Source organism: Rana temporaria, chromosome 10 (genome assembly GCF_905171775.1).
Source record: "Rana temporaria chromosome 10, aRanTem1.1, whole genome shotgun sequence".
Taxonomy (NCBI): Eukaryota; Metazoa; Chordata; class Amphibia; order Anura; family Ranidae; genus Rana; species Rana temporaria.
This window is the reverse complement of record NC_053498.1, coordinates 38620803-38640707: the sequence shown is the minus strand read 5'-3', so window position 1 is coordinate 38640707 and position 19905 is coordinate 38620803. Positions and strand designations below refer to the sequence as shown.

General features: G+C 43.1%; 1 protein-coding gene across 2 annotated transcripts in view; it reads left to right on the top strand.

Annotated features, from left to right (window-relative positions):
* Positions 1 to 19905, top strand: part of POLD1 (DNA polymerase delta 1, catalytic subunit) — a 320901-nt gene that overhangs the window by 257775 nt on the left and 43221 nt on the right. The window lies entirely within an intron of this gene.

Sequence of the window (19905 nt, the reverse complement as noted above, 5' to 3'; positions counted from 1 at the left end):
TGTCCATCCACAAATAAAAGCCTCGACAAGGGGACTAGAAACAAAATCCAGCAGGAGCTACGGAGTATAAACGAGTAGCGAGGCGCCTCTAGGTGTAGCAATATGTTGCTAAATGTTGTACCTTCATTTAATGTGACCATGTTGCTACATTTAGAGGCACCCCTCTTCTCAGTTGTGACGTAACGCTACTTTGTATATCAATACAAAATGTATTTAAAAATGTTGTCTTGTAAAACTCTATAAAAACCAAGTTACGCTCAAACCAAGGTTTTACATGTACCCTTACACCTATCTTTTCTGTTAAAACTCTAGTCTGATCATTTTCAAATCCATTCATCTGAGATATATATATATATATATATATATATATATATATATATATATATATATATATATATATATATATATATATATATATATATATATATATATTGCCGTCATGTTTCCCATATAGTTCACTCAGTCTGACATTTAACCACTTAAGACCCGGACCAAAATGCAGCTAAAGGACATTGCCCCTTTTTGCGATTCGGCACTGCGTCGCTTTAACTGACAATTGCGCGGTCGTGCGACGTGGCTCCCAAACAAAATTGGCGTCCTTTTTTTCCCCTCAAATAGAGCTTTATTTGGGTGGTATTTGATCACCTCTGCGGTTTTAATTTTTTGCACTATAAACAAAAATAGAGCGACAATTTTGAAAAAAATGCAATATTATTTACTTTTTGCTATAATAAATATCCCCCAAAAATATATAAAACTTTTTGTTTTTTCCTCAGTTTAGGCCGATAGGTATTTTTACCTATTTTTGGTAAAAAAAATCGCAATAAGCGTTTGTTGGTTTGCGCAAAATTTATAGCGTTTACAAAATAGGGGATAGTGGTGTTGCATTTTTATTTATTATTTTTTTTTACTACTAATGGTGACGATCAGCGATTTTTTTCCTGACTGCGACATTATGGCGCACACTTCGGACAATTTTGACACATTTTTGGGACCATTGTAATTTTCACAGCAAAAAATGCATTTAAAATGCATTGTTTATTGTGAAAATGACAGTTGCAGTTTGGGAGTTAACCACAGGGGGAGCTGATGGGGTTATGTGTAACCTGAAGTGTGTTTACAACTGTAGGGGGGTGTGGCTATAGGTGTGACATCATCGATTGTGTCCCCCTATAAAAGGGATGACACGATCGATGCTGCCGCCACAGTGACGAACGAGGAAGCTGTGTTTTACACACGGCTCTCCCCGTTCTTCAGCTCCGGGGACCGATCGCGGGACTCCAGCGGCGATCGGGTCCGCGAGTCCTGCGGTCACGGAGCTTCGGACCATGTCGTGGGAGCGCGCCTGCGACCCCACGGCTGGGCTTAAAGAGCAACGTACCTATACGTTGATGTGCCCAGCCGTGCCATTCTGCCGACGTATATTGGCGTGAAGTGGTTAAGTGGTTAAATTTAGACCAAGTAGTAGTCATAGTTGGGACTCAAGTTACAAAATTACTTTAATAGTGGCAGAATGAAAGCATGGCGGTGTGCACTGGTTACACAATAATCTTGCCTTACCTTGTAGAGCAATCCTTTACATTTAATGATATTTCAGTTGTCATATCTCAGCCAAAAAATTTCAGACATGAACTACCCCTTGTGCCCTTCCTTAAGGAATTTCCTGTTTTTACCACTCATTGTTGATGCTGAAAGTCTGACTTTAACAGACCAAGTGTCCTGGAACAACAAAGGTACTTTTCCAGCTGCCTCTGCTCAGTGGGCTGCAATGAAATGCAAGGTCCAGGCCTAATTCCAAGGCATGTTTTGGTTAATTAATAAAGTGTTATTAGTGCTTGTGGCCAGTGTGCTCCAGGTTAATACTTTTTGCTGTTTAGCTGTTTTGGTACTTCTCATTTATGAGTTATTTATTAAGTGAAGAAGTCTATTTGAAAATCAAGCCTATATGCTTTCATATAAATTTCCCTTCATTAATCCTTGGGTACTTTTTTTTTCCAAAACTTACTAGTTAAACTATTCCCTGGTCTACCTAAATATACATTAAAAAAAAATATATATATATATATATATATATATATATATATATATATATATATATATATATATATATAATATATATATTTTGCTTTTCTATTTTTTATATATATATATATATATATATATATATATATATATATATATATATATATATACCCTTTGGGGCATATGTATGGTCTGGTTATGTATTATTAACCACTTAAGCCCCGGACCATTTTGCTGGTCAAAGACCAGGCTACTTTTTGCGATCCGGCACTGCGTCGCTTTAACTGACAATTGCGCGGTCGTGCGACGTGGCTTCCAAACAAAATTGACGTACATTTTTCTCCCACGAATAGAGCTTGCTTTTGGTGGTATTTGATTACCTCCTGCGGTTTTTATTTTTTGCGCTATAAACTAAAATAGAGCGACAATTTTGAAAAAAAAACAATATTTTTAACTTTTTGTAATAAATATACCCCAAAAATATATAAAAAAAAAATTCTCTCTTGTCCATGGGCGGACACAGCTTCCTTTATACTCTTGACTGTAGGGTTATGTTTCGTCTATCAGGAGAGGACTAGGCAAGCATGTTAATGGTTAAAACATCTAATCTTTAGCAAAGCTGAACAGCCCTCTGGTCATAACCCCTCTCAATGCACTGAGCAGCTCAGTTTTTTCTACCTAGTAGAGAAGGACCTGGCTCCCTTTTGGGCCCATGGTCCTGAAGAACTTTTATTTTTTATTTTTTGATCCTGAGATCTATCAACTGCCGGCTGGGTGACAGGCTGGATATTATAGATTCTGGTAGTCTGCCCAGTCCGGCTATCGAGCGTGAGCAGGCCTTAGCCACGCGCTGGCCTGGCCACTACATGCCCCGTTTTGCTTCAGGGGTGGCCGGTGAGCTTATGCTCTGGGGCTCACATATGACCGGGCTACTGTTGTCTGAGTCGCAGTGAGCCGAGGCCGACAGCTACTCCGTACTGCTCGGAAGTGGGTTTGTCAGGAATGCGCCAGCAGTCCTCACAGGGACGGGTAAGTACTTTTCCTCCTGTCTTGGCAGGCTGGATCAGCTGGGCTTTCCTAGGGGGGGTCGATTAGGGGGTCTCATGTCCTCCCTTTCCTCTCCCCCGTCCTTTCCCTCCTCCCCATACATGGGCCTGCTGTGACTGACCGGGGTGTACCTGGGCTATTTTCTGTGTCCTGGCTGGGGGCTGCGGGGGTGTCCGGGTCCGCTCTCTGTGTGGGGTGGTCTGCCATTGAAGGGGCTTCTGCTCGGGGGCCACTGCATTTTCGGCCTTCTCGTCCGTCTCAATGTCTCTCAGCGCCGTTTTTCATTTGAACCGGTGGCATTTTCTTGTAGCCGAGCTGCTGCACCTACGGCTCCTGTGGACACTTTGTCGGCAGTCCTGGAGTCAGTTGATGCCGGGGTGGAAGCTATATGGGTGCAAGGGGGGTAAAAAACGCCCTCACCTTCTTCTGGGGATAGCTCTGATTCGAACTCGGCCTGACTGTGCCCCAGGGCCCCTGTTCTGAGGTATCGGAGGATGCGTACCGGGACCATTCGGACAGTGAGAGTGACTCCATGTCCGGGTCAGCTCAGGACAAGGCACTTGTTGGAGCACTTATCACCACAGTGCGGAACACTCTTAAGCTGGAGGATGCAGCTCTGCCGAGGTGTCTGTCCCTTTTGGGTCCAACAAGGCGACCCGCACTGCTAAGGTGTTTCCTTATGTGACTTATTTTGATGTTCATAGACAAGGAATGGGAGCAACCGCAGAGGACCTTTTCGGTCCCTAAACGCATGGCGGCGCGTTACCCTTTTGAGGAGAGCCTGCTGAAAAAATGGGCATCTACCCTGGTCGTGGACCCCCCGGTGTCTAGGTTAAACAAAGTAACCACGATTCCGGTAGAGGGAACCCCTGCATTTAAAGCAGGGTTCCAGTCACGTTTTTTTTTTACTCTTCCCGGCGAGATGTGCAAACAGCACCTGTACTGTCCTGTAATCACGCGATTGTTCGGCACTTGGGAGCGCACAGACTCCTGGGAAATTATGACACTACATTCCCAGGAGTCTGTGGGGTGTAGGCTAGAAAAGCACAAGGACCGCGGTGCAGGAAGAAGGAAGATTCTACCTATCAACAACCGTTTAAAGGCATCTAAAAATGTATTTATTTTTGTTAATGGATTAATGATTTTTTTTTAAAACTACTGATGTAGAGTTATATTTGAGGGTGGAGCTCCGCTTTAAGGACCCTGCAGATAGGAGGTCTGAGGCAGTGGGTAAGTCCATGTTCACCATGCTGGGATCAGCATTGCGGCCCATTTTGGCCACGACACTAGTGTCACAGACATTGACTAAGTGGGCAAAGTTATTGCAGTGGGAATTGGGGAAGCATCATGCTCCCCTGGGCTGCGTGGAACTAGCTGACCAGTTAGTGCATGACCTCAAATATGACTGCCATGCAGCCCTGGATGCAGCTCCTTTGATCTCCAGAGCCTCGGTATCCGCGGTTGTTTTGCGGCGCCTGATCTGGCTAAAATGCTGGTCCGTGGACCAGACTTCCAAGAAGGTCCTGGCGGATTTTCCCTTCAGGGGAGGGAGGCCATTTGGATCCTCACTGGATGACATCATTAAGTATGTCACGGGAGGTAAGGGCACGCTCCTCCCTCAGTCCAGAAAAGGTAAGGAGCCACGCCGTAAGCCAGGAACCTCATTTTTCGCGCAGAAGCGGTATTTTAATCAGTCGGGGCCCACAGGTAGGCGTTCCCAGGCCGACAAAGGGCCAGCTGAGAGACAAAAGCGTCCCTGGGTTTGCAGGCTAAACAAGCCTGTGAACAAATATGCTACTGCATGAAGGTTTGCCCCCTCCCGACCCTCGGGTGGGGGGACGTCTTAGAGTTTGCTGCTCGGTGGACCTCCCTGTTTTCCGACCAGTGAGTTTGCGAAGTGGTTTCATCAGGGTACAAGATAGTTTCTTGTCCACCGAACAGATTCTTTTCCTCAAACCTTCCTCTTCCTCCGGCTTGTCGGGACGCCCTAAGAGGGGCAGTACAGAACTTGCTGACGTGCGGGGTAATCATACCTGTGCCGCTGCAGGAAAGGTTTTGGGGTTTCTATTCGAATCGGTTTGTGGTCCCGAAGAAGGATGGAGTCCGTCCAATCCTGGACCTCAAGGCTCTAAATACCTTTTGTAAAGGTTCGGAAGTTCAGGATGGAATCAGTTCACTCTGTGGTCGCTGCACTCCATCCGGGGGATTTTCTGGCGTCCTTGGACATCAAGGACGTGTACTTGCATGTCCCCGTTTTCGTCAGGCATCAGAGGTTCCTGCTCTTTGCAATGGGGGAAGACCACTATCAATTTGTGTCTCTCCCCTTTGGCCTGGCGTCAGCGCCAAGGGTTTTCACCAAGGTGCTTGCCCTGATTCTGGCCTTGCTGAGACAGCGAGGAATCGCCATTGTGGGCTACCTGGACGAGCTACTTCAAGCGCAGAATTGGAGGAGGATGTGGCGATTGCCAGTCAGACCCTACGAGAATTTGGCTGAGTGCTGAACTTCCAGAAGTCGGTACTGGTACCGACTCATCGCCTAGAATATCTGGGTTTGATTCTAGACTCCTCAAAGGCGAGGGTTTTTCTCCCTTTGGAAAAGTTGCATACTCTTCGGACTGCGTTGAAGCTCTTGGCATCCTGCAAATGGTCGTCGCTCCGCTTTTGCATGCAAGTCTTGGGTCTAATGGTAGCCTCTTTCGAGGAGGTACTGTATGCTCAATTCCACACTCAAGCTTTACAAAAGGAGATTCTGTCCAAATAGGACAGATCCTCGTTGTCCCTGGATTGCCAAATCCGGGTAAGCTAACGGGTCAGGGCTTCCCTGGTGGTTAAGCTCTCCGGCTCTTCAGTCCGGAAAGTCGTTCCCTCCCCTTCACTGGACAGTGATCACGACGGACGCCAGCCTGACCCGTTGGGGGGAGTTTAGGGTGTTCAGTTGACACAGGGTCGCTGGACACGGGAAGAATCTCGCCTGCCGATTAATGTACTGCAACTCCGGGCGATCAGGCAGTGCCTCTCCACATGGTCACTGAGGCTACAGGGGCGTTCGATCAGGATCCAGTCGGACAACGCCACGGCTGTGGCATGTGTCAACCTTCAAGGAGAAACAAGAATCACGGCGGCAGCTTCAGAGGTCGCTCACAACTTGCGGTGGGCAGAGAGGAGCATGTACCGGCTCTATCGGCCGTATACATTCCAGGGGTAGACAACTGATAAGCGGACTACCTCAGTCGCCAGATGCTGGACCAAGGAGAATGGTCACTACACCCGTATGTATTTCACCTCCTTTGCCTGAGATGGGGCAAACCAGACGTAGATCTCCTGGCTTCTCGACTCGAAAGGTGTTGAGGTTTGTGGCCAGGTCAAAAGATCCTTGGGCGGACGCGACAGATGCGTTGGTAGCCCCTTGGGGACTGTATCGGCTGATTTATGCCTTTCCCCCGCTGAAACTGCTTCCCCTTCTGCTTCACAGAGCGGAGGCCGAAGGGATTCCGATGATTCTAATTGACCCAGAATGGCCTTGGCGTCCCTGGTACGCCGACCTGGTAAGACTAGTGGTGGATGCTCCATGGCGACTGCCGTTGAGAGTAGACCTTCTGTCACAAGGTCCCATTCTTCATCCTGCTTTACAGTCGCTGGCTTTAACGGTGTGGCTGTTGAAAGACAGGTGCTGAAGGACTGAGGCCTGTCATATTCGGTCATTTCCACTGTGCTGAGGGCACGGAAGTCTTCTTCTCTGAAGATTTACCATCGCACGTGAAAGGCTTACATCTCTGTGCAAAGAGATGGGATGGCATCCACATACATTGTCTGTTTCTAGGATCCTGCTGTTTTTGCAGCGTTGCGTGGATCTGAAACGTGCCTTAGGCACTATTAAGGGGCAGATTTCAGCCTTGGCCATTTCCTTTCAACGACCCTTGGCAACTCACTTACTAGTGAGCACCTTTGTTCAAGTGGTTCGACATGTGGCTCCTCCTGTTCGACCACCACGACCTCTGTTGGGATTTGAATCTGGTGCTCTCGGCACTTCAGGAGCCCCCTTTGAGAACATCAGAGAGATTCCTCTCCTGACACTCTCCCAGAAAGTTGCCTTTCTAGTGGCCATTACATCGGTCAGACAGTTTTCTGTGTTGGCGGCCCCCTACTTGGTACATAGAGATAAAGCAGTGCTACGCCCGCAGCCTTCGTTTCTTCCGAAGGTGGGTTTGGCTTTTCATATAAATGAGGGCATTGTACTTCCATCTTTGTGTCCTCGGCCGTCACATCCCAAGGAGGCTGCATTACATTACCTAGACATGGTACATGCTCTGCGTGTGTATCTGTCTTTTACGGCTGCGTTTCGGGAGTCAGACTCACTGTTTGTATCGATGTCTGGTCCAAAGAAAGGACTGTCTCGTCGGCCACCATTTCTCGGTGGATCAGACAGATCGTGATTCAGGCTTAAGCACTGAAAGGGCGGGCACCTCCCTTTCCTTTCACGGCACATTCGACCAGGGCAATTGGTGCTTCCTGGGCTTTCAGACATCAAGCGTCTGTCTCACAGGTGTGCACGGTGGCGACCTGGTCGTCCGTTCACACCTTTACTACGTTTTACAAGGTTGATGTAAGTGCATCTTCGGGTGCTTGCTTCGGCCGCAAAGTTTTGCAGGCAGCTGTTTAAAGGTTGCAACTCCTCCGTTTAGCAGCACAGGTGTGTTGGGGTGAAGTTTGACTTTTGATTGCTGTTCCCACCCCTAGTTTTTTTTACACTGCTTGGGGACGTCCCTACAGTCAAGAGTATAAGGAAGCTGTGTCCATCCATGGACAAAAGACAAAGTATTTTTGTACTCGCCGTTAAAATCCTTTTCTCTGAAGTCCATGAACGGACACAGCACCCACCCCTCCTTTTTAGGTTTGTACTGCTTTTTGACTAACTGAGCTGGGTGGGGTTGTTCAGCTTTGCTAAATATTACATGTTTAACATGTTTGCCTAGTCCTCTCCTGATAGACGGAACAAAACCCTACAGTCAAGATACTTTTGGTAAGTATGTGGCTTTGTGGTGTCATGAGTACATTTTTTAAATGTCGCCTTGGGTTCCAGAGTGTGCTAATGGACATCAGCTCCTGGCTTCGCTGTTAATGAACAAGACCAAGAAAATCTGTAATGAGGGAAATATGTGCTCTGCTATTGCTGACCCTTCTGTCGACATGTTCAGCTGACCATAGACGGTTCATATCTTGGCCGGTTCAGCAGGGACCGGCTGAGATTCGAATCACGTATGGGCAGGCTGATTGTACCCAAGTTAATTGATCGATCAACTTGGGTATAACCAGCATGTTGGATTTTTCTACATACGATTACTATAGCCGCTAGCAGTAACCACTGTATTCTGCTGGCCGGAAATTATCTCTGTGCCCCCCTGCCATATATTGTGTTACAGATTGATTTATAGCCTTTCTACCAGCTAAAGAAGGTTGGCATCACTGGTAACGGATAAAGTTCTCATTCCTAGAGACCCAGAGAGACATAAGAAGGGAAAATGGACTTGCATGCTTCCACCTAAAATTGAAATAATATTTTAAGGCTAACAGAGGCTTCAGCAACACCCACATCAAGATTTTCTCTATTTCCAGGAGCTGTAACACACTAAAATTAGCCAGTAAACCAGCCGTCATTATGGCTGGACTTTCTACTATTACACCATTGTTGCTGTTTGTATTTTTTCTCTCTGTTTAGAAGGGAGGTTGAGCAAACCCAGCAGAAAAAATGAGGAACTTTCCTCAGCATATAATAGGAAATGGAAAACCGTTCCAGGAAAATAAACACCCCCCCAGCAGATTCACTAAAATAAAAATACTGTAAATGGCTGTGTTTTCCTGTCAAGCTTCATTAGTAAAAATGAAAATAGTATTGTGCCTCCAGGGCTTGCAATAAATCCCAGCCATAACCTAAAAATCATTGAGGCATAAAAATGGTCTTACAGCAACCCTCATATTTTAATTATGGCTTGGTTCAGACAAGCATGGAAAGGGGGTTCTCAGAGCTTTTCATAATGCTGTCAGGTGGTAAACCCATTTTGCAAGGATGTACTGATCCTAATATCACTGGACTAGACTTATAGTTGAATGGAGCTATATGCTTCATGCAATGTGCGGTATTATACAGACTGAAATAACCCACTAACATACTTTGCTTCTGTGGGGGGCTCACCCCTGTCAGGTGAGCATTCAGGTCCCGGCAATATCGCTGCCCTAAAGCTGTCTACATAGTTTTTTTATTTTTCATACACCTGGCAGGCCGAATGAGAAAACAAAAAAAAAAAAAAAAAGATTCCCCTATCCACACAAGCAAGGTGGATGGATGAATCTTCACTGCTGTTGCCATTGTATTCTTTAACTTAGTTTTTATTGGAAAAATCAAAATAAACATACAAGTATACATTGAGTTTTTGTATAAAGTGTACATCTGGTGTAGATGAGCATTGTATAAAGTAACATAAGTACCAAAACATAACATACTCCTACTTGCAAAGACTGAAATGCTACTTTTAATCCCAGACCCTATATCATTTATAAACATATTAAAAAGTAAGGGTCCCAACACTGAACCTTTGGGTACACCACTGATAACCTTAGACCAGGGGTGCCCAACCTTTTGAAGAGCAAGGGCCACTTGAGCGACTTGGCAACCGGTCGCGGGCCACAATGAGCGGAGCAGGTGAATGGCAGCCCACTCGGCTCTATAGAGCCCACTCTTCTCTCTGCACACCAAACTGGCAGGTAATAGAAGTCTATGGCTCAGTGCAGGTAACCCGCAGGTGCTCTTCTCTTCACCTGTGGATCAGTTTGAAAGCAGCCCAGTAACCACTGCAGAACACGTATGTCCATATATACTGTGATTTTAGTAATAAACTTACCCAACAGTATTCTATTCTTTTCTATTTTATTCCATCCCAGAGCAGGAGGTCGTGGGCACATATAATTGCGACACTAATCATATTGTGATTTGAATGTTATTCTCCACTCTAAGGAGTGCAGGGAATAACATGGAGTATTTCAGGTTCTTAATTTTCAGGTATCTCTTGGCTTCTGTAAAGCCCTGGCGGCGACGCTACACCTCTGCTGAGAAATTTGTGAACATGGCCACCTTCCCATTGCCAAGCGGGATATTGCCCTTCTCCCTGACGATGCGCAGCGTCCCGGTCTTTGTAATTAAGGAGCTTTGCTATTTAACGTGCAGGAAGGGGCTCCCTGGAGAGGGGGCATGCAGTGTTCTCTCTCCATCTCCACTGCCAGTGTTGGGGGAAAAAGGCCCAGCGATCGTAGGTAGTGATAAGCAGCTGTTCCAGGAACGTTCTGGGGTCCTTACTTTCTGCCCCCTCAGGGAGACCAATGAAGCGGAGATTGTACTGTTTTCCATGTCGTCCTGCTTCGTGAATAGCTGTTTAATCCTGCAGCTGCATACGATCGTTCCTGTTCTGTAATGGCAGGATGGCATCCTCCACGGCTCCCAGGCGGTTTTTCGTCATCTTCACGCGGTCACGGAGCGGTGAGGGAAGTTGTGCAGAGTGTAATCGCCTCAGAATCACCCAGAGGGGTATATATTTTTTCTCAACAAAAGTGGAGTTATGCTTTAAAATATTTTTCCAGCAAGAACTCGTCTATGTGGTCTTTTATTAAACTTGCCAGTATCGCTTAGTATCAGACTCTTTAGCCTAAAGCTGGGTATTACACACATCAAATTTTGGGATGGTTTAGAAGTAAGCAGACACATTTCTACGTGTGTAGCCCCGTCTGGTCAACAGACATTGATCATTAGACTAGCTTTTTTCAAAAGGTCCTGCTGGGAATCTAGCATTTGATCCACCTCTGCAGCACCACTGATTAGTGTATTCTGACTGGGGGGGGGGGGGGGGGCGGGCGGCAGAGTTTCCACTGTCCCACTACAATAGCACAGCAGGTCCTGGAAGCGGGACAGTGAGGTTTTTTTTTTTTTTTTCATTCAACCCACTGGTTGAACCAGAAAAACACGCTGTGTCTATACTCTGCTTTAGTGACAGTTGCTACCTCACCCACCTGAGAACACAAAAAACGGAGAAAATAAACCGTTAGACCTTATTGGGTGTTACTAGGGCTTTTATGAGTGAACTGAGCAGCTGCCATATGTCTACTTTTGAAAGTTGGTTGCCTGATTTGCGTTCTCAACCAGAGCAAGTGTTTGGAGTTCAGCATTTGACTTCACAGGCTGCATCCTTTTTTCCAGGTCAGAGACTTCAAATATTGGCGCTAAAGGATCAAAGTAACAAACAGTAAACATTCTGAAGATGATCGGCAATCGTAGCCCAGTATTTAACCTTATTAAAGTTTTTTTTTTTTTTACGGGTTTAAAGGCTAAGTTTACTTTTAAGGAAAATAAATGCACATATTTTTGCAGGGGGGGGAAAAAGAGTGTTTATTATTTTTTTCCACTTCAGATACTTCAGCTCTCTGCCTGTACCTCTGTACAGGCTTTTACTTTGAAAAATTGAAGGAAGTGTCAATGGAATACGAGTGCGCTAATTACTGCTTTCATAGTACATTGAGTGCTACAAGTCCATCTTCCACGCTTGTAGTTTGCTCGTTCACATATTTCTGTGAATGAATGTTTTTGCAGGAGCCTGCAAAGCATTGCAGACACTATGAGTGGGTCATGGGTGCAATGTCAGGCTCCTGCAGATACTTTCTTCAGCTCTCTGCCTGTATCTCTGTACTGGCTTTTAGCTGGAAAGTTGGAGGAAGTGTCAATGGACTACGAGTGTGCCGATTACCCCATTTGTAGTACAATAAGAACTACAAGTCTGTCTTACATGGTGCCATACAAGACTTGTGGTTTACTCATTCTCAGATGTCTCTGAAAATAATTACATGACTGTGCAACCGGATGCCGGAACAACCATGGTGATTTTAAATGCGACTACAGCTGAGGAGGAGAGGAACCCCAACACTCTGACAGTGGTTCTGGGGTTGTAACATGTCTCTGAAGGGGAACTTAGCCTTTAAGCCCTCCTTAGTACTTTTCCCACCTGCCTGTAAGGCTCCTTTCACACATGCGGCCCATTTGCCGTTATTTAAAGCAGAGTTCCGGCCACAATTTCACTTTTTATATATAAATACCCCTGTAATACACAAGCTTAATGTATTCTAGTAAAGTTAGTCTGTAAACTAAGGTCCGTTTTGTTAGGTTGTTACAGTATTTATAGACTTTATAAAATAGAAATTGACTGGGGCCATCTTAAGTGTGGGCATCATGAAGCCAGACTGTATGACTTCCTGGATTTCAGCCTTGCAAATTTTGCACATGCTCAGTGCTGCACAAGCAGTGTTTCAGCACCTGTGCTGTCCAAGTCACATGATTCTTTGAGACTGGGGAATGCACAGACTCCTGGAAAGTTACACCCACTACATTCCCAGGAGTCTGTGCGGTGTAGGTTAGGAAGCATTAAGCACCTAGGTGCAGGAAGTGGGAAGATTAACTATTCTGCCTAGCAACAACACTTTGAAGGCATCTAAAAAAAAAAAAACTCCACTTTAAATCCATAAATGCATTTCTATGGAAAAATGCATGTAAATGGATGATCATCCATTTATATCTGCTTCCATGAACATCTGTTTTTTGGAACGGATCAAAGCCCTATTTTTTTTCCTGTTAAAAAAAATAAAAATAATCGGACAAATAATCGGACAAAAAAAGTATGTAAGTGGACAAACGGTCCATTTTTAAGTGTGAAAATGGCTCTGAGACTCGAATGTAAACAATCGCCTTGTAAAACAACCCATTACGTTTAAAATAAAAATGAAAGGCAAAACTTTTTTGTATATGTGTATATAACATTCTAAATACCTTTTTTATAAGTGATAACATACCCTCTGTTCTCAGCTGCATAAGAGCTGGGAGGAGGAGGAGGAGGAGGAGAAGAAGCAGCACACTGAGCTTCCCAGTAAATAGATGTGAAGCAGGGGCGTGTCAGGACAGATCTAAACATTTGAGGAGAATGAGTTCCCAGCATAGTTGGAGGACTGACCAAGCTGTGCTCTCCTGATTAGGATGGTCAGTTTTTAATAGGAAAGCAGAAAGATTGTCAGGAACACCAGGGATGTCACATAAAGGAAGCAATACAAAGAGAACAGGAGATTTCTTAATACAAGTACATGGTACAGCAGCAGGGTGCATTTGATTTAAATCCCAATTTAAATCACTAGTAAAAAGTCTTGATTTAAATCAACTCGATTTAAAATCATAATTTTTTTTTTTTTTCAATTAAGTTTAAGTTTATTTTGAAAATATAAACAGTACAATCGAGTTCATACATCAAGGATATCATCACAATGCATTACAGGAAGATACATTTCGATATCACATATTCCTAACTATACTTTGGTCACAATCGAATAAACGATCTTTATTCAAAAATAAACAGATTTGGAAGAAATAAAAAGATCATGTGTCCACTGTTATAACGGAAATATAGTATTTACCCTAAATTTTCCTATATAATGTTCCCCTGAGAGATATTCAAGTGCAACGTAAAAGTTGATACTTGTCATACCATAACATATGTGATATTAGTCTAAATCATAATTTTTATACAGCATCTGTCATCTCTGTCCTGCAGCAGGTTCTCCTCTGACCCACTGTGCATTCACCCACAGTCCCTTTCACTTTAATGGGACGGCTGGTGATGCAGCAGTGGCACAACAAGGTGAGGGACGTGGTGGCAGCAGGTTAGTGGATGCCCACTAACGGGCGCTGCCACGATGGATCTGAAATGACAGGTGTTCTTTAAAAGGAAGGCCTTGTTCTTGCTGGTAGTTGGAATCTTTAATCTTTGCAAACAAAATTAAGGTTTTCTATTTAGAATAATAAGCTGTTGGGTTAGTAAAAGGCGATTATTGGAACCGATTCAATTATACAGTTTGTAGTGTACATAGATTTGCAAAAAAAAGGGATAAACAATATTCCTAAACTCATGGTTATTGTGAAACTGTGTGAATGCATGAATGCAGTGCATCCTATCTTGGCTTGCAGAGCTTGGATTCATTGAATGAGTTTACCAAATAAGGTAAATATTGCAGAATACACAGCCTCAAGCTAAATAACTAAGCTCCATTTAATGCGGAATAGACTCAAGTGGTTAAGATACATTAATAATTAAGACCTGGACCAATATGCAGGCTAAGGACCAGAGGTGTTTTTACAATTTGGCACTGCGCTGCTTTAACTGGTAATTGCGCGGTCATACAATGTTGTACCGAAACAAAATTTGCGTCCTTTTCTTCCCACAAATAGAGCCTCTGCGATTTTTTTTTTTGCGATATAAACGGAAAAAGACCGAAAAATTTGAAAACAAATTATATCTTCTACTTTTTGTTATAAGAAAAATCGAATAAACTCAATTTTAGTCATACATTTAGGCCAAAATGTATTCAGCCACATGTCTTTAGTAAAAAAAATCGCAAAAGTTATAGCGTCTACAAACTGGGGTAAATTTTCTGGAACTCATTTCTTGAGGTGCTAAAATGGCAGGGCAGTACAAACCCCCCCCCCCCCCAATGACCCAATTTTGGAACGTAGATACCCCATGGAAATTTCTGAGAGGCATGTTGAGTCCATTGAATATTTTTTTTTTTCCCAAGTGATTGAATGACACAAAAAAATTTTTTTTTTTACAAAAAGTTGTCACTAAATGATATATTGCTCACACATGCCATGGTTATATGTGGAATTGCACCCCAAAATACATTCTGTCGCTTCTCCTGAGTATGCCCCAAAAACTGAGCACTGCCTTTAGCATTTCTAAGGGCGCAAATTTTTGATTTCACTCCTCACTACCTATCAGTTTCGAAGGCCATAAAATGCCAAAATAGCACAAAACCCCCCAAATGACCCCATTTTGAAAAGTAGACACCCCATGGAAATTTCTGAGAGGCATGTTGAGTCCATTGAATATTTTTTTTTTTCCCCAAGTGATTGAATGACACAAAAAAAATTTTTTTTTTACAAAAAGTTGTCACTAAATGATATATTGCTCACACATGCCATGGTTATATGTGGAATTACACCCCAAAATACATTCTGCTGCTTCTCCTGAGTACGGGGATACCACATGTGTGGGACTTTTCGGGAGCCCGAAAACCAAGCACCGTCTTTAAGATTTCTAAGGGCATACATTTTTGATTTCACTCCTTACTACTCATCACAGTTTCGAAGGCCATAAAATACCAAAATAGCACAAAACCCCCACAAATGACCCCATTTAGGAAAGTAGACACCCAAGCTATTTGCTGAGAGTCATGGTGAGTATTTTACAGCTCATTTGTTTTTGAAAAAGAAGAAAAAAAAATGTTTTTTTTTTTTTTTTTTACTTTTTCAAAACTTTGTGACAAAAAGCGAGATCTGCAAAATACTCACCATACCTCTCAGCAAATAGCTTGGGTGTCTACTTAACAAAATAGGGTCATTTGGGGGGGGGGGGGGGTTCTGTGCCATTTGGGCATTCCATGGCCTCCGAAACTGTGATAGGCAGTGAGGAGTGAAAACAAAAATTTACACCCTTAGAAAGCCTGAAGGCGGTGATTGGTTTTTGGGGTCCCGTACGCGGCTAGGCTCCCAAAAAGTCTCACACATGTGGTATCCCCGTACTCGGGAGAAGCAGCAGAATGTATTTTGGGGTGTAATTCCACATATAACCATGGCATGTTTGAGCAATATATCATTTAGTGACAACTTTGCACAAAAAAAAACTGTCTTTTTCCCGCAACTTGTGTCAAAATATAAAATATTCCATGGACTCGACATGCCTCTCAGCAAACAGCTTGGGGTGTCTACTTTCCAAAATGGGGTCATTTGGGGCGGTTTTGAACTGTTCTGGCATTTTATGCGCAACATTTAGAAGCTTATGTCACACATCATCCACTCTTCTAACCACTTGAAGACAAAGCCCTTTCTGACACTTTTTGTTTACATGAAAACATTTTTTTTTGTTGCAAGAAAGTTAAGTTGAACCCCCAAACATTGTATATTGTTTTAAAGAAAAGGCCCTACAGATTAAAATGGTGGGTGTTGGATTTTTTTTTTCACACAGTATTTGCGCAGCGATTTTTTCAAACACATTTTTTGGGGGAAAAAAATACACTTTTTTTTTATTTTAAAGCACTAAAACACACTATATTGCCCAAATTATTGATGATATAAAAAAGATGATCTTAGGCTAAGTACATGGATACCAAACATAACATACTTTAAAATTGCGCACAAACGCACAGTGGCGACAAACTACATACATTTTTAAAAGCCTTTACACACACAGCTCCCGGTCCTGTCAGGGGGGAAATTACCTATGTATGTATAAACAGCGATATGTCCTTTCCCCATGTCAGTCCACCCCCCCCCCCCTTCAGTTAGAACACACCCAGGGAACATGATTAACCCCTTCCTCGCCCCCTAGTGTTAACTCCTTCACTGCCAGTGGCATTTTTATAGTAATCAATGCATTTTTATAGCACTGATCGCTAAAAAAATGCCAATGGTCCCAAAAATGTGTCAAAAGTGTCCGCCATAATATCGCAGTACCAATAAAAATCGCTGATCTCCGCCATTACTAGTAAAAAAAAATATTAAGAAAAATGCCATAAAAATATCCCCTATTTTGTAAACGCTATAACTTTTGCGCAAACCAATCAATAAACGCTTATTGCGATATATTTTTTTATTATTATTTATTTATTTTTTTACGAAAAAAATATTTAGGCGAAAAACTGAGGAAAACAAATTGTTTTTTTTTATATATTTTTGGGGGATATTTATTATAGCAAAAAGTAAGATATACCTTTTTTTTTCAAAATTGTCGCTCTATTTTTGTTTATAGCGCAAAAACTAAAAACCGCAGAGGTGATCAAATACCTCCAAAAGAAAGCTCTATTTGTGGGGAAAAAAGGACGCCAGTTTTGTTTAGGAGCCACGTCGCACGACCGCGCAATTGTCAGTTAATTGGCAGTGCCGAATCGCCAAAAGTGGCCTGGTCTTTGACCAGCAATATGGTCCGGGGGTTAAGTGGTTAATATGTGTATGCAAAATTGGAAAGTGGGAAGCCATCTAGCAGTCTGTGGTATGTTATTTCCACAATGATTTAACATCCAGCCTCTGATCTACATCTAATACTGACTTCTTAACATGTATGGAAAAATGAGGTGATTATGGGCATTGCCTTAAGCCCCCATTCACATCTAGGCGTTTTAACGCCTGTAGTGCTACACCGCTGCCGCCAGAGGGATGAAAACACATGTCCCTCTATGGAGATGGTTCACATCTCCACGCCGGACGCCTGCCGCCTGAAAAAAGGTCCCGGACCTTTTTTTCAGGTGGCTTTCGGCGTTCGGCTAGGAGATGGGAACCATCTCCATAGAGGGGGTCAATCTGGGGCACATCTAGGCGGACAATACCGGCGTTTTGTCGCCGCAAATCGGTGTGAATTGAGCCTTAGTCTGTATCTAGCAGAAAGGATAGGCTGCTCGCTTGATCATAGCTAGCATTCCACTTCATCAGTTGGGGAAGTGCCTGTATTAAAAGGAAGGTGATTTTTGTATAGTTATGTTTATTATGTTTAATAAAAGTTCCAGGGAAGCCAGTGTGTTTTGGGAATCTGTATCTGCAAAAATAGCTTGGAGCTTTCCACTCCAGCTTAAGTTACGTTTCCTTACAGCCATGATAAAGGGGGTGCAGATTTCTGAAACATATTGGCTCCCCTGGTACCTTCAATTCTAACTATATTAAGATTGCTTTAGTATCATATATTCATTTGGACACGGGCACCCCTCTCCAGATGGAGAGAAGTGCTTGCACGTTTTTAGTTTCACTTCATACTGTAAATTCACCTTTTCACAAAAAATAAACCTCCCTCAAGTCCCTGCTATACTTAAGGCCAGTACACACAGGCTGAACATCAGGCAGTATTGGCCAGTTTGATAGAAACTGGCCAAGATTCAGCCCATGTGTACGACAGCCTGTCCGACAGAAGCCAGCCAAACATCCGGCTTCTGTCAAAGGGGCAAGACCGAAAAAGGTCAGTCGATCAGCGCACTCATCCAATGGCTGAGAGCGCTGACAAGCAAGTTCTGGTGGGGGCCATCAGAACACAATCGTTTAGTGGGGGAGGTTGCAGTACTAACATCGGATTTTTGGTACAACAGCTACTCTCAAGCTCCTCAGTTTTTTCAGTTTTGTGTTTTCCAAGAGCCTATACACACACAATGTATAGGCAAATGGCTCTTGGGAGGTGTATTTCTGGGGTGGTACTCTATCAATAATAACTAAGCTCCCATCAGTTGCCCCTGCAAGAATTTTTCAAGCATGGTGATGTTTTCACAATGATTAATAAAAGCTGTTTATAATTACGGGAACTATGTAAAAAAATAAATAAAAAAAATGCTGGAATATGATCTAGAGGAGAATAGAGAGGTTTGAGGGTAAATGTTAATAATGCCTGAAAATGTTTAAGTCCTCAGATTGAATGACAAATTAGTCTGGTTTTTCAAGTTGCACAGCTGGGCCATGTTTGTCTATACTTTGCAAGACGTATAACAGTCTTCCATATCAAGTATGTCTGGAATAGGAAATATTTATTGCTCTAAACCGTCAGAATTTTCATTCTGTTTTCCACCCTAGAAAATAACAGCTGAAAATTAATTGGCACGCCTAGGTAGATGCATAGTTTTTTATAAGGTTGAAAAAAAGATACAGGTTCATCCAGTTCAACCTTTTGTGTATGCAGTTTTATTCTCTAACAATTCCCATAGCCCTTTATATTTTGCTTCCTGCTGAAGATATCTAAAGGTGTTTTTTGAATTTGTCGACACTCAGCTAGTACCACCACCTGGGGGAGGGAGTTCCACAATCTAAGATTTAAACCATTTTTCCTCTAGCCTCAAATTATGGCCCTGTGTGTGAAATTGAGCTGCTAATTACAATCTCTATAAATAAAAATAAACATCATTGGCCCCATCTAGGTATTTACTAAAGGAGAAGGCTGTTTACAAGGAAGGTGTGCTCTCTTCAAATACCCAGTTCCAGGTGAATGCAACATAAAAATAGGAATTACCTTTGCATGTGATAGGATGCTTGGAGAACAGAGCTTCACTGGGCTAACTAAACATTCAATTTTTTCAAATCCACTTCATAGTCCATTTATATACACACTGCATTGTAGAAAACCTTAAAGTCTGTATGGAAAACATTCTGTTAATATTTCACATATACAAAACTGCACACAGGTGATAAAAGAGTAATTTGCCTAAACGAGTTTAAGTAGTTAAACTTTCTTTTATTTTCCTTATGTATTTACTGTATGCGGTCCTATTGAAATTTTCCGCTATTTGTATGAGGGATCTTCCTAGGTTGGCGGAGGATAGAGCAAAGCAGTCTGGTTTTTGCTCGATTTTCGATATTAGTTGCAGCCATGAGGTTAAATTATTTGTGAACGGCAGATTTGTCCTGAAAGATGATTTTCCTCAAACATACTTACTCGCCAAGCAAATCCAGTGCTGTTTGGCGCAATTTGCCACTTTGTCTCAGTTCTCTGCGTCCGGCGCCATATTTCTTTTTCCCCCTGATATCAAGTCGCCAGCTATCTTTTCCTGGTTATTGCAACCAGCTACCACATCATGTACAATGGTTGTCCACTTGGCACATGTACACTGCAGTAATTCTTTCCCTGGTGCCTTATGAGGTGACGACAGTATCCCAGGAGGCTTGAGGGGAAAGTGTGGGTGATTCTCACCTAGACGAGAAAGCTGGAAATGCAGGACGAGGACCCACTAAAAGGG